Below are 16,741 nucleotides of genomic sequence, written 5' to 3'. Positions count from 1 at the left end.
CGAGTTGGGCATCTCCGGCGCGGCCCACGCTTGGATTGCGTCCTACCTGACAGGTCGCTCCTACCAGGTGGCGTGGCGAGAATCTGTCTCCTCACCACGCGCTCTCACCACTGGTGTCCCCCAGGGCTCTGTTCTAGGCCCTCTCCTATTCTCGCTATACACCAAGTCACTTGGCTCTGTCATAACCTCACATGGTCTCTCCTATCATTGCTATGCAGACGACACACAATTAATCTTCTCCTTTCCCCTTCTGATGACCAGGTGGCGAATCGCATCTCTGCATGTCTGGCAGACATATCAGTGTGGATGACGGATCACCACCTCAAGCTGAACTCGGCAAGACGGAGCTGCTCTTCCTCCCGGGGAAGGACTGCCCGTTCCATGATCTCGCCATCACGGTTGACAACTCCATTGTGTCCTCCTCCCAGAGCGCTAAGAACCTTGGCGTGATCCTGGACAACAAACTGTCGTTCTCAACTAACATCAAGGCGGTGGCCCGTTCCTGTAGGTTCATGCTCTACAACATCCGCAGAGTACGACCCTGCCTCACACAGGAAGCGGCGCAGGTCCTAATCCAGGCACTTGTCATCTCCCGTCTGGATTACTGCAACTCGCTGTTGGCTGGGCTCCCTGCCTGTGCCATTAAACCCCTACAACTCATCCAGAACGCCGCAGCCCGTCTAGTGTTCAACCTTCCCAAGTTCTCTCACGTCACCCCGCTCCTCCGCTCTCTCCACTGGCTTCCAGTTGAAGCTCGCATCCGCTACAAGACCATGGTGCTTGCCTACGGAGCTGTGAGGGGAACGGCACCTCAGTACCTCCAGGCTCTGATCAGGCCCTACACCCAAATAAGGGCACTGCGTTCATCCACCTCTGACCTGCTCGCCTCCCTACCACTGAGGAAGTACAGTTCCCGCTCAGCTCAGTCAAAACTGTTCGCTGCTCTGGCTCCCCAATGGTGGAACAAACTCCCTCACGACGCCAGGACAGCGGAGTCAATCACCACCTTCCGGAGACACCTGAAACCCCACCTCTTTAAGGAATACCTAGGATAGGATAAAGTAATCCTTCTCACCCTCCCTCCCCCCCCTTAAAATATTTAGATGCACTATTGTAAAGTGGTTGTTCCACTGGATGTCATAAGGTGAATGCACCAATTTGTAAGTCGCTCTGGATAAGAGCGTCTGCTAAATGACTTAAATGTAAATGTAATGTCGTAACGTACAGCACGCATAAAGCAACTATTTCTGTCTTACAATCTCTCTCCACCAGGTATAGCACTTCTCTCATCATTTAAAAACAAGAAATGGACAGTGATGGGGGTAAGGGGGGGGAAACCTAGTATTTTTTTGCGTCGTCACTGCAAACGATCACGACGCTAAAATAAAATTGTTTACTTCTGAAGATCAGTTTAGCACCGCCCTAAAAACCCAATTCAAATTCGACACAAACCTTCAAATAGGTGTGTAATGACACATTATATAAACTCTTTATAGTGTTTTATTTACATTTTAGAGGCGATAAGGTGATAAGTTGGACAGATCGATTGAAAAAAAGCTATTTTCCCACACAACATTTCTCCTTCTCACTATCACGCATTAGTTTCGCTTCGACACCCGCCATTTCCTTCTTGAATTATGCCGAAACGGGCAGCGTTTAGGTCATGTAATTGATTCTGTTGGAAAGGGGAGAAATTGTGCTTTACAATGGTATTGACATTAAAATTGATCTGGAAGTATTACGTTTTTGGGGCGCTAAAATAAGGGAAATTGTACGGCGATGTACAAAAGTGAGTGAGTTTACGTTGGACTTTAGCCTATACTCTACATAAAGTTATGATGTTATTCAACAACAGAGGGTGTTGCCACCTAATTGGAAGAAACCCAGGTAAAGCAGATGAAATCACACAAACCTGTTGAAAATCCCAAAAGTGCCCATCATAGATGCATTGAAATAATTTCAGCATCATGGAGAGGGAATGCAGCCAGGGCTATTACATGCTGACCACACGTCTCACACATGTGTGTCCGGGTGCGCAATTGAGCGCATGTTGATTTTGTCCATCCACAACAGTCGCGATCAGGACACCCAGGTTGAAAAATCTAAACGAACTCTGAACCAACTATATTAATTTGAGGACAGGTCAAAAGCATTCAACATGTATGTCAATTTAGCTAGCTAGCATGCTGTTGAAAGCAAATTTTCCTGGGATATAAACATTGGGTTGTTATTTTACCTGAAATGCACAAGGTCCTCTGCTCCGACAATTAATCCACAGATAAAAGGGTAAACAAAGTTTGTTTCTAGTAATCTCTCCTCCTTCATGCTTCTTCTTCTTCTTTGGACTTTATATGGTGGGTGGCAACCAACTTTAAGGTGCTTTACCACCACCAACTGGAATGGAGTGTGGACCTCGGTTCATCCTTCAATCACCCACGTTGGTATATTCTCCTAAAAAACAATGAGGAGATGGGAGTAGTTCTATTTTAGGACCTGGCTACGCAGCCACTCGTTGAAGCGCGCGAGCAGTGTGGATGCAATGAAAACATGTATGTGATCAGCATGTTAGCTCAGGAATGTCGGACGCTTCTGTGTTTGGCTGTTGTGAACTGCTGATAGACTCTCCCTGCCATATTTGCTATTGTCCCCATTTCCCTTTCCAATTCACTTTAGGAACTAAACTGACAATCTTTGGAAATACTGCTCTGATGTCTCTTTCGTAGTCTATCATGTTACATAGACCCACACAATAGGCTATATTCATTTGCAGTTAAGTTATTTATAACTCTTTTGGTACCCAGACTGAATGCACCGTAACCACAGATCACGTTCATAAGACAATGATTGAATTGACCCACCTGTTATTCACAGACGTAAAATAAATCTGTAAATCACAGCAATAATAGTCTTTACAACAACGTCAGAGGGCATCTCGCAAGGTGTGCACAGTGATAGTTGCATGTAACAGCTCCCCTGTTATTTTCATTTCAGTCTCAGAAACTGTTTGTCAGGTCAGCCTCTGGGGATACTGGGCCTGTTGGTGTTGCCTAGGACGACTGTTTCTGGCAGACCAATATTTGTCTCTGAGGGTTAGAGGGTTTTCCATCACAGTCTAAATTGGAAAGGAAAACAACTCCTTGATTACAGCTTCAGGGTGAAGTTTCCCTGAGGTACAGATCTAAGATCAGCTTCCTCACCCCCAAAATGCAAAACTGACCCAAGATCAGCGTCTAGGGGCAACTTCATCCTACTCCACTCCATTCATCTCTAGGGAGAATGGAAGGAAATTGTCAAACAGAATAACATCCTTAAACTTGTTATGGCTGCAATCCCCCTATCGGGATAAGTGTCATCAACAACCGCTGAATAGCACAGCGCTACATCGAATAAATATTACTACAAATATTTATATTCATAAAATCACAAGTGCAATATAGGAAAACACAGCCTAGCCTTTTGTTCATCCACCTGTCGTGTCAGATTTTGAAATTATGCTTTATGGCAAAAGCAATCCAAGCGTTTGTGTAAGTTTATCGATCGCACAACAAAAGTACCCTTAGCATCAGGAAGCTTGGTGACGAAAATCAGAAAAGCAATCAAATTAATCGTTTACCTTTGATGATCTTCGGATGTTTTCATTCACAACAAATGTTCCTTTTGTTCCATAAAGATGATTTTTATATCCAAAATTCCTCAGTTTGTTTGTCGCCTTTATGTTCAGAAAACCACAGGAAAGAGTGGTCACGACAACGCATACGAAAACTCCAAATAGTTTCCACAATGTCCACAGAAACATGTCAAACATTTTTTATAATCAATCCTCAGGTTGTTTTTAAAATATATAATCGATAATATATCAATCGCAAATGTCTTTTACAGTAGGAGAGGGAAAAGCAATACCTATCCAAACGCTGTTGCGCGAGCAAAACTCATGTGAACACTTGACGCGATGTTATCGTTCTGGCTAATTTTTCAAAATAAAAGCCTGAAACTATGTCTGAAGACTGTTGACACCTTGAGGAAGCGATAGGAAAAGGAATCTGGTTCATATCCCTTTAAATCCAACAAAGGGAGACTAGGGAACATGGAGTTTTAAAAATAGAAGCCACTTCCTGTTTTGATTTTCCTCAGGGTTTCGCCTGCAATATCAGTTCTGTTATACTCACAGACAATATTTTGACAGTTTTGGAAAATTTAGAGTGTTTTCTATCCAATACTACTAATAATAGGCATATATTAGCAACTGAGACTGAGGAGCTGGCTGTTTACAATGGGCACCTTTTCATCCAAGCTACTCAATACTGCCCCTGCAGCCATAAAAAGTTAACCAGTTTAGCTCCTTTTTCCACAAACAACCATACTGACCAGGAAGTAAAAAAAAACTTTATTTAACTAGGCAAGTCAGTTAAAAGAACAAATTCTTATTTTCAATGACGGCCTAGGAACAGTGGGTTAACTGCCTGTTCAGGAGCAGAATGACAGATTTGTACCTTGTCAGCTCGGGGGTTTGAACTTGCAAACTTCCGGTTACTAGTCCAACACTCTAAACACTAGGCTACCCTGCCGCCCCAAATGCTGTACAGCTGTATCCCATAAAGGTTTGACTCTGATTCTACTGTAGCCCACCCCCCTGGGAAATGTGGTTTTCCTTCGTGAAATGTGAGTGTGAGTGGTGTGCGGACTGTGCTCTCGCAGTAGGACATAGTAGTGTAACAGATACAGTTGTTCACTGACTGTTATATTCATCTTAATTTTTACTAGGTTCTTGATTACTGTAGATAGTCCATTATCTTTGACGCATACTATTGCAAATGTAAACATCTTAGGCTACTCTCATATCCATCATCTAGGATTGTCATTGAGGGTTCGTTGTCCTTACTAGACTACTCCATCTTCTGTTTTTCCCTCTAGACGGTAGTGCGTTGTCTTAGGGTGTGTGTCTGTGTTGAAGAAATAACATCCGTCAGAACTTCAGTGGAACGGAACCTTTTCATAGCTATTAAGTAAATCAGGTCGAGTCCCAAATGGCACCCTATCCCTTACAGTATGTACACTCTTAGTTCTTTGGCTGTCTCCATAGGAGAACCCTTTTTGGATCCAGGGAGAACCCTTTTTGGTTGCATGTTGAACCCTCTGTGCAAAGGATCCTACATGAAACCCAAAATAAAAACCCAAATAAGATTTTTTTCTTCTATAAGGGTAGTGCACTAAGTAGGGACTTACGGTGCCATTTGGGACACAGATCCAGTCACCTTGAACAGGCTCCAGAGGAAGATGTATATTCATTGATGTGGCCCCAGTGAAGAACTGGGGTCCCATTATCTTTTTGTACATTTTCTATAACACTGGAAGAGCATTATTTCATTATGAGTTAGGCTAGTCAATTTGTAATCATAAATTATAATAGGCAGACTGACATACTAGTTTTGACCAGATAAATATCAAAACAAGTTTGACCTCTGCCTTAGTCAGAACATAAAACAGAGACAGAGGCTGTGCACGAAATCTGTCTTGCCGACTACTTCCTTGTACTAATCGTATTGCATACTATTTTAGAAGGTACTGTGTAGTAAAAAGATATCCAGTACGCAACAAATATCAACATACTACTCAGCCATACTGAGAAGGTGTCATTTAATGTCCAATCACGCTTGTTCCCCACCATTCATACATAACTTATTTTATTTTAAATTTGACCCCCTTTTTCGTGGTATCCAATTGTTAGAAATTACTATCTTGTCCGTACGGGCTCGGGAGAGACGAATCAAACCCAGAAGCCAGCCACACCAATGTGTCGGAGGAAACACCGTGCACCTGGCTACCTTGCGTGCACTGCGCCCGGCCCGCCACAGGAATCACTGGTGCACGATGAGGCAAGGATATCCCTAACGGCCAAATCCTCACCTAAACCAGACAATGCTAGGCCAATTGTGTGTCGCCCCACGGACCTCCCGGTCGCGGCCAGCTGCGACAGAGCCTGGTCGCAAACCCAGAGTCTCTGGTGGCACAGCTAGCGCTGCGATGCTGTGCCCTAGACCACTGCGCCACCTGGGAGGCACTTCCTATAACCAACATGCCTTTAGAGTGCATGTATAGGTATCCGGACACGGCCCGAGTGCATCCTTATGAAGTAACAGCAATCATCATGAAATATTTTACAGAGATCTTTATTAAGCCAAATCATTGCACTCTGAAAATATTCCAAAACAGTAATAATAATAATAATATATGCCATTTAGCAGATGCTTTTATCCAAAGCGACTTACAGTCATGTGTGCATACATTCTACGTATGGGGGGGTCCCGGGAATCGAACCCACTACCCTGGCATTACAAGCGCCATGCTCTACCAACTGAGCTACAGAAGGACCACAGTAAGAGCAGTATTACACACACAGCAAACACTGCAACAGCAACCCAGTTGATCAATGCTGTGTGTGTGTGTGTGTGTGTGTGTGTGTGTGTGTGTGTGTGTGTGTGTGTGTGTGTGTGTGTGTGTGTGTGTGTGTGTGTGTGTGTGTGTGTGTGTGTGTGTGTGTGTGTGTGTGTGTGTGTGTGTGTGTGTGTGTACGTTAATATATATATACATACAGTGCCTTCAGAAAGTATTCAACACCCCTTGACTTTTTCCTAATTTTGATGTTACAGCCTGAAATGATTCAACAGAGATATTTTTTGTTATTGGCCTATACACAATTACCCATAATGTCAAGTTGGAATTATGTTTTTGAGTCAATGAGTATTCATCCCCTTTTATACCCCCTTTGATATGGCAGGCCTAAATAAGTTCAGGAGTAAAAATGTGCTCAACAAATCACATAATAAGTTGCATATACTCACTCCGTGTGCAATAATATTGTTTAGCATGATTTTTGAATAACGACCTCATCTCTGTACCCCACACAATTAGTTGTAAGGGCCCTTAGTCGAACAGTGAATTTCAAACACAGATTCAAAAATGAAAATGAAGTAGGCGCCGAAGAACATGGCTGACGTTTTACATTCTCCCAACCAATTGTGCTATTTTGTTATTTTTTGTGTGTTTTGTGTAAATTGTTTTGTAACTTATTGTGTACATAACGTTGCTGCTACCGTCTCTTATGACCGAAAATAACTTCTGGACATCAGAAAGGCCATTCTCACCGCGGACTGGAAGAAACTTTTTCCTTTAACGAGTCAGACGAGAAGGATATCCTGCTTATACTGGAACAGGCCCAGATCCACACCTTTTGCGTGAAGAAAAGACACCGGAAAAGAGGCCGCAGATCGGGCAGCCTTCTGAGAATCCGGAGGCGATTGAGTAAACTCCCATTGCCTTCCATTCTTCTTGCTACCGTGCAATCATTGGAAAATAAATTGATGACCTACTATTAAGACTATCCTACCAACGGGACATGAAAAACTGTAACATCTTATGTTTCACCGTGATGAGGCTGAACGAAGATACAGACAATATAGAGCTAGCGGGATTTTCCATGGACCATCAGTACAGATACGTTACCTCTCGTGAGACGAGGGGTGGAGGTGTGTGTCTTTGTCAATAACAGCTGGTGCGTAATGTCTTATATTAAAGAAGACTTTAGAGCGCATGTATAGGTTTCCGGACATGGCCCAAGTGCATCCTTATGAACTAACAGCAATCATCCTGAAATATTTTATTGGATTAATACAGGATTAAGATTGAGTCCTACTACACCGGCTCTGACGCTCGTCGGATGTGGCAGGGCTTGAAAACTATTACAGACTACAATGGGAAACCCAGATGCGAGCTGCCCAGTGAAGCTGCCCAGTGAGCTAAATTACTTTTATGCTCGCTTCAAGGCAAGCAACAACGAAGCATGCACGAGAGCATCAGCTGTTCTGGATGACTGTGTGATAACGCTCTTGGTAAGTCGCTCTGGATAAGAGCGTCTGCTAAATGACTTAAATGTAATGTAAATGTAGCCGATGTGAACAGAATCTTTAAACAGGTCAACATTCACAAAGCCGCTGGGCCAGACGGATTACCAGGATGTGTACTCAAAGCATGTTTCTTCAATGACATTTTCAACCTCTCCCTGACCGAGTCTGTAATACCTACATGTTTCAAACAGACCACCATAGTCCCTTGCCCAAGGAAGCGAAAGTAACCTGCCTAAATTATTACCGCCCCGTGGCACTTACGTCGGTAGCCATGAAGTGCTTTGAAATGCTGCTCATGGCTCATATCAACAGCATCCTCCCGGACAGCCTAGACCCACTCCAATGCACGTACCGCCCCAACAGATCCATAGATGACAAAATCTCAATTAGGCTCAAAACTTCCCTTTCTGACCTGGACAAAAGGAACACTTATGTGAGAATGCTGTTCATAGACTACAGATCAGTGTTCAACAGCATAGTGCCCCTGAAGCTCATCACTAAGCTAAGGACTCTGGGACTAAACACCTCCCTCTGCAACTGGATCCTGGACTTCCTGACAGGCCGCCCCCAGGTGGTAAGAGTAGATAACAACACGTCTGCCACGCTGATCCTTAACACCGGGGCCCCTCAGGGGTGTGTACTTAGTCCCGTCCTGTATTCCCTGTTCACCCACGACTGCGTGGCCAAACATGACTCCAACATCATTAAGTTTGCTGACGACACAACAGCCTGATCATTGTCAATAATGAGACGGCCTACAGGGAGGAGGTCAGAGAACTGGCAGTGTGGTGGCAGGACAACAACCTCTCCCTCAATGTGAGCAAGACTAAGGAGCTGATCGTGGACTAGGCGCGCCGAACAGGCCCCCATTAACATCGACAGGGCTGTAGTGGAGCGGGTCGAGAGTTTTGAGTTCCTTGGTGTCCACATCACCAACAAACTAACATGGTCCAAGCACACCATGACAATCATGAAGAGGGCACGACAAAACATTTTCCCCCTCAGGAGACTGAAAAGATTTGGCATGGGTCCCCAGATCCTCAAAAGTTTCTACAACTGCACCATCGAGAGCATCCTGACCGGTTGCACCACCGCCTGGTATGGCAACAGCTCGGCATCTGACCGTCAGGCGCTACAGAGGGTAGTGAAAATGGCCCAATACATCACTGGGGCCAAGCTTCCTGCCATCCAGGACCTATATAATAGATGGTGTCAGAGGAAAGCCCATAAAATTGTCAGAGACTCCAGTCACTGTTTTCTCTGCTACCGCACGGCAAGCGATAACGAAGTGCCAAGTCTAGGACCAAAAGGCTCCTCAACAGCTTCACCCCCAAGCCATAAGACTGCTGAACAATTCATAAAATTGCCACTGGACAATTTACATTGACCCCCCCCCCCTATTTACCAAGTTTTAGTCTACTTGGTAAATATTTTCTTCTTCTTGAAGGACTTGTAAGTAAGTTTTTCACGGTAAAGTATACACTTGTATTTGGTTTATGTAACAAATAAAGTTTGATTTGAAACACAAATACCAGGGAGGTTTTTCAATGCCTCATAAAGAGGGCACCTATTGGACAGTTCCTTGGACTTAGCGGTATTGTTTCTGCACTGTAAACTATGGGACCTTATATAGACAGGTGAGATTATTTCTGAATCATGTCCATACAATTGAATTGGTTACAGGTGGACTCCAATCAAGTTGCAGCAATATCTCAAGGATAATCAAAGGAAATTGGATGTACCTGAGTTCAATTTGCAGTGTCATCGCAAAGGGGTGTGAATATCTACAGTACCAGTAAAAAGTTTGGACTCACCTAATCGTTCCAGGGTTTTTCTAAATGTTTACTATATTCTATATTGTAGAATAATAAGCAAAGACATAAAAACTATGAAATAACATATATGGAATCATGTAGTAACAAAAAGAGTGTTAAACAAATCTAAATTTGAGAGTCTTTAAAGTAGCCACCCTTTGCCTTGATGATGGCTTTGCACACTCTTGACATTCTCGCAACCAGCTTCATCTGGAATGATTTTCCAACCGTCTTGAAGGAGTACCCAAATATGCTGAGCACTTGTTGGCTGCTTTTCTTCCCTCTGTGGTCCAACTCATCCCAAACCCTCTCAATTGGGTTGTCAGGTGATTGTGGAGGCCAGGTCATCTGATGCAGCACGCCATCACTCTCCTTGATCAAATAGCCCTCACACAGCCAGGAGTTGTGTTGTGGATCACTGTCCTGTTGAAAAACAAATAGCAGTCCCACTAAGCACAAACCAGATGGGATGGCGTATTGCTGCAGAATGCTGTGGTAGCCATGCTGGTTAAGTGTGCCTTGAATTATAGATAAATCACAGACAGGGTCACCAGCAAAGCACCATCACACCTCCTCCTCTGTGCTTCACATGGGAATCACAAATGCTGAGTTCATCCGTTCTCACAAAGACATGGTGGTTGGAAACAAACATTTAAAATTTGGACTCATTAGACCAAAGGACAGATTTACTCCGTTCCAATGTCCATTGCTTGTGTTTCTTGGCCCAAGCAAGGCTCCTCTTATTATCTGTGTCCTTTAGTAGTGCTTTCTTTGCAGCAATTCGACCATGAAGGCCTAAACAGTTGATGTTGAGATGTGTCTGTTACTTTATCTCTGTGAAACATTTATTTGAGCTGAAATTTCTGAGGCTGGTAACTCCGTAGCAGAGGTAACTCTGGGTCTTCCTTTCCTGTGGCGGTCCTCATGATAGCCAGTTTCATCATAGCGCTTGATGTTTTTTGTGACTGAACTTGAACTTTCAATGTTCTTGAAATTTTCCACATTGACTGACCTTCATGTCTTAAAGTAATAATGGACTGTCAACACTTTTTTGGTTACTAAATGATTCCGTATGTGTTATTTCTACAATGTAGAAAAGAATAAAAAAATAATGAAATACCCTGGCATGAGTAGATGTGTCCACATTTTTGGTTGGTACTGATATTTCTGTATTTCATTTTCAATAGATTTGCAAAAACTTCTGATAACATGTTTTCACTTTTTAATTATGAGGTATTGTGTGTAGTTGGATGAGTAAAACATGTATTTAATCAATTTTGGATTCAGGCTTATTTTGGATTCAGGCTTATTTCAACAAAATATTAAATAAGGGAAAGGGTATGAATACTTTCTGAAGGCACTGTATAGAGTACACTCAATGGCGATTTCACACGTAGATCTTGGTGAGGCAACAAAGAAAAAAGTGGGAAGCATGCCAGAAAAGCAACTACACAACGCAACACTAAACAATACATCAATTCCACTATAACGGTGACAAACTGTGCCCACAAACTGTTAGGGCCTACATAAAGCTGTCCCAACATTTTACCGCTGCTACACATGGCTATCAGTGGAGTGGGCAATTTTTGCAGTGTTCTCCCTGTACACCATGTCAGAGCCGTAGGATAACTAAGATTGGCATATAAGCAGACAATGAAAGCTCTTAGAGAAATGTAAAAATGTAAACAATATTCTAAAACAGGTTATCTGACTTGTTGCACCACCAACTCAGAACAGAAGGCGAAATTAAGAGAGGTAAATAGACCAAATTATTAGGGTGAGGCACATGGGCTACTAAGGCAGGATTTACAATTCCGAGTTGGATGGATGACCATTCACAACTTATTTTCCCAGTCGGAGCTCATTTAACTTCCCAGTTGTCTTGAACTCACTGAAGTCAAGTTTTCACAGCTCTGATTTAACAGTTGTTTTGAGCACGCCACAAATCATGCTTCATTGACAGCATGGCCATTGTTGAATGTTTATCATTTTAAATTTGTAAAAGAGCCCCTTAATCCCAGATTTGGGACCACACAGCCACTCCACTGAATAACAGGCTAGTGATTGCTTTGCAATGTTGCAGTTAGCCACTGTCACTGGTTATTTCCAAACCACTCATTGTTGAATTAGCGATTTCCAACTTGTATTTATTTTTGTAAACAAAAAAATGTTTTACCCCTTTTTCTCCCAAATTTCGTGATATCCAATTGGTAGTTAGTCTTGTCTCATCGCTGGAACTCCTGTATGAACTCGGGAGAGGCGAAAGGCGAGAGCCGCGCATCCTACGAAACACAACCCAACCAAGCCGCACTGCTTCTTGACACAATGCCCACATAACCCGGAAGCCAGCCGCACCAATGTGTCGGAGGAAACACCGTACACCTGGCGACTGTGTCAGCGTGCCCTGCGCCCGGCCCCCCACAGGAGTCGCTAGTGTGTGATGGGACAAGGACATTCCTGCTGGCCAAACCCTCCCCTAACCCGGATGACACTGGGCCAATTGTGCGCTGCCCCATGGGTCTCCCGGTCACGGCCAGCTGCGAGCCTGGACTCGAATCCATAATCTCTAGTGGCACAGCTAGCACTGCGATGCAGTGCCTTAGACCACTGCACCACTCGGGAGGCGTGATTTTCAACTTGTTGTGTAATGTTTATGTCCAGTGGCCGATGAGCACCGATATGTTTTATCTATAATTTCTCTTCATTATTTATCTTCATATAACAAAGATTAAAAAGGATTTTCCAGTAGATTGTCGACATGATTCATGATGATGATTTCTAGCTAAGATTTTGAAAGGATGTGGTTGACATGCTCAGTCCAATCAAAGCTACTGTACATATAACATGATTTGATGTCATTTTATCTGTGGCCAATGACCTTGAGCCTTCCTGGATGGGCACTTCTAATGTAACTCTATAACTGCACCCAAAGGTCTAGAATTTTCTAGCTCTACCCTTAGACTTGGTGGTGACGTAGTGTCCCCATGAGTGACAGATCACTGAGCCAATCACAGTGCAACACTCCATATTTTCTGCTGGCTTGCCCCACCACCACAGAAAGCACTGAGCTAGGCTGAAACACCTGCATGTTGGAGCTGCCTTACTCAAGACAAACAAAAAGAGACCATGTTTGTATGCGGCCTTATTAACTCAATGATATATACTATGTTTTACATTGTTTGCAAACTGATATGTGACACATATTAATGCCAAAATAACATGCAAAACATGTGGGGCTCAAAACAGGTGGGGCTCTTGTTGCAATGACATCCGTCTGTAAACTGGTTGTTTTTATACATTTTCTGGTTTGATTAAAGAGTTAACCAAAGTATGATGTCTTCCCCTCGTGTCTTGATCTCATGAAAAATACATTTTCACATGTAATCTGGTTATTTGATTTCACTTCAACCACAAAACTAGATTTCAACCAGGAAAAAAGTGCGTGCATCTGTCTGTTAGTGGTTTTCTCTCAGAATTACAGAATGAATCCACTTTAATGACCTAGTTTCTGGGGCACCCAGGCCTCTCATATGTGATGACTGGGCCTGCGGGCAGGTAGTTATTAACAACAATATTTGACCTTATTGAATTTCCTTACAGGAAAGCCCAGTGACACAGTGACACAGCATATCACTAGGAGGAGTTACACACTCTACACACAAACCTGGACCCCTGATGGGTGTGTGTGTATTATTATTTTTTTGTCTCTGTGTGTGTGTGTGTGTACATATTTTGTAAGGGTGTGGTGAGTGTACGTGCATATGTGTACACGCTTGTGTGTGCATACATGCATGGGAGAGATGTCATGCTTTAAATACCAGTGATATAAACACAACCCCTGGAGCTATTCACTACAGGCTCCACAGAGCACTACCCTGTCCATAGAGGCCACTCATGTCAACCCCCCTATCGATCCGTCTACTATAATATAAAGTATCTTCACACCCTGGAGGATATCCCCTGACTATATTGTCAGCCATCATTAGATTACCATTTTTTGATTACCCAGGCTGGAGCTGAGAGGCAGGAGGTCCATGGTAGGATTTGACTGTCACAGCCTATTTCTCCCTGATGGTGAGAGAGAGCAAGAGAGAGAGCGAGAAAGAAAGAGAGCTTTCCAGAACTGGAGAGAGAGAGAGAGAGAGAGAGAGAGAGAGAGAGAGAGAGAGAGAGAGAGAGAGAGAGAGAGAGATAGACAGACGTAACCGGGCTTAAAAGCCCAGTGCAGTCAAAAAACTAGATTTCCTGTGTTTTATATATATTTCCACACCAAGAGGTTGGAATAATACTTTGAAGTTCATTTTGTTTTGTAATGCACTTTTAGTGTAGGAGCTGTTTGAAAACACTACCTGAAATTTCAGCCTGTTTTGTTGGGATGGAGATTCGACTTGCCTGGTGACATCACTAGGCGGTAAATGTGTTATTTGTCTAATAGACCGATAAGAAGATAAGATATACTTTATTAGTCCACATGAGATTGAAATTGGTCTTTGGCTATTATCCAACCCACCTGATATACATACACACAAACACGCATTAGGTTAGAGAGGCTGGAGCAGAAGGCAGAAGCAGTGTTTCGCCCAATGAGCGGAAGATAGTTCCAAACCTCTGCCAATAACAGATAGCTTTCAGTTTTCCCCTCCCCACTCAGACCACTCACAGTTTGCTCGTTGCTAAGAAACTATTTTTGTTTATTTGAAAAAATGTAATGGAAAATAATTACAGTAAGGTACTTAATTGTTACCCAGAAATGATTTGATATTGAGATGAAAACGGCTGCATTGGACCTTTAAGTTGCACAGAATGTCCTAGGATAAATTGATTGGTCTTTGTTTTACTGTTCAACTGTAAATGCTGACGTACAGTGCATTCTGAAGGTATTCAGACCCCTTGACTTTTCCACATTTTGTTACTTTACAGCCTTATTCTAAAATAGGTTCAATAGTTTTTTCCCTCATCAATCTACAAACAATACCCCATTATGCCAAAGCAAAATGCCAAAGTTTTTAGAAATGTTTGCTAATTTATATATGTAAAAAATGAAATATCACATTTACATAAGTATTCAGACCTTTGTTTTACTCTGTACTTTGCTGAATCACTTTTGGCAGCGATTAAAGCATCGAGTCTTCTTGGTTATGGCACTACAAGCTTGACTCACCTGTATTTGGGGAGTTTCTCCCATTCTTCTCTGCAAATCCTCTCAAGTTCTGTTGGATGCACAGCTATTTTCAGGTTTCTTCAGGGATGTTCGATCGGGTTCAAGTCCGGGCTCTGGCTGGGCCACTCAAGGATATTCAGAGACTTGTACGAAGCCACTCTGCGTTGTCTTGGCTGTGTGCTAAGGGCCATTGTCCTGTTGGAATGTGAACCTTCACCCTACTCTGAAGTCCTGAGTGCTGTAGGGCAGGTTATCATCAAGGATCTCTATGTACTTTGCTCCGTTCATCTTTCCCTCGATCCTGACTAGTCAACCAGTCCCTGCCACTGAAAAACATCCCTACAGCGTGATGATGCCACCACAATACTTCACCATATGACTGTATTGACCAGGTGATGAGCAGTGCCTGAGTTCCTCCAGATGTGACTCTTGGCATTCAGGCCAAAGAGTTCAATCTTGGTTTCATCAGACCAGAGAATCTGGTCCTTTAGGTGCCTTTAGGAAAACTTCAAGCAGGCTGTCATGTGCCTTTTACTGAGGTGTGGCTTCCGTTGAGCCAATCTAACATAAAGGCCTGATTGGTAGAGTGCCGCAGAGATGGTTGTCCTTCTGGACATTTCTCGCATATCCACAGAGGAGCTCTGGAGTTCTGTCAGAGTGACCATCGGGTTATTGGTCACCTTCCGGACTATAGCCCTTCTCCCCCGATTGCTCAGTTTGGCTGGGACGGCCAACTCTAGGAAGAGTCTTGGTGGTTCCAAACTTCTTCCATTTCAGAATGATGGAGGGCACTGTGTTCTTGGGGACCTTCAAAGCTGCAGAAATTCTTTGGTACCCTTCACCAGATCTGTGCCTTGACCAAATCCTGTATCAGAGCTCTACTGGCAGTTCCTTCGACCTCATGGCTTGGTTTTTGCTCTAACATGCTCTGTGAACTGTAGGACCTTATATTGACCGGTGTGTGCCTTTCCAAATCATGTCCAATCAATTTGAATTTTACACAGGTGGACTCCAATCAAGTTGTAGAAACATCTCAAGGGTGATCATTGGAAACGGGATGCACCTGAGCTCAATTTCGAGTCTCAAAGCAAAGGGTCTGAATACTTATGTAAATAAGTTATTTCTGTTTTTATTTGTAATACTTTTACAAAAATGTCTAAAAACCTGTTTTTGCTTTGTCATTATAGTGTATTGTGTGTAGGTAGATTTCATGAGGAAAAATAATATCAATTTTAAAATAAGGCTGTAACCATAACAAAATGTGAAAAAAGTGAAGGCGTCTGAATACTTCCGAATGCTCTGTATGGGGTAGTTTGGGCTGTTTACAGAGGTCCACTCTGGACATTATTTATGATGTTTTTTCTCCCTTGGATAAACTAAATGAGCAACATTATGGGGACAGCTGCTCGTCGAACATCTCATTCCAAAATTATGAGCATTAATATGGAGTTGGTCTCCACTTTGGTGCTATAACAGTCTCCTCTCTTCTGGGGAGACTTTTGCTGCTGGGACTTGCTTCCATTCAGCCTCAAAAGCATTAGTGAGGTCGGGAACTGATGTTGAGCGATTATGCCTGGCTCACAGTCGGAGTTCCAATTCATCCCAAAAGTGTTCGATGAGATTGAGGTCAGAGCTCTGTGCTGCAGTGGAGGCTGCTGAGGGGAGGATGGCTTGAATGGAGTCAATGGAATGGTATCAACCACATGTTTTATACCATTCCATTGACTCCATTCCAGCCATTACTATGAAACATCCTCCACCTCAGCAGCCTCCGCTGCTGTGCAGGCCAGTCAAATTCTTCCACACCAAACTCGACAAACCATTTCTGTATGGACCTCGCTTTGTGAACGGGGGCACTGTCATGC

Source organism: Oncorhynchus gorbuscha, linkage group LG01 (genome assembly GCF_021184085.1).
Source record: "Oncorhynchus gorbuscha isolate QuinsamMale2020 ecotype Even-year linkage group LG01, OgorEven_v1.0, whole genome shotgun sequence".
Classification (NCBI taxonomy): domain Eukaryota; kingdom Metazoa; phylum Chordata; class Actinopteri; order Salmoniformes; family Salmonidae; genus Oncorhynchus; species Oncorhynchus gorbuscha.
Note: the sequence above shows the minus strand (reverse complement) of the source record.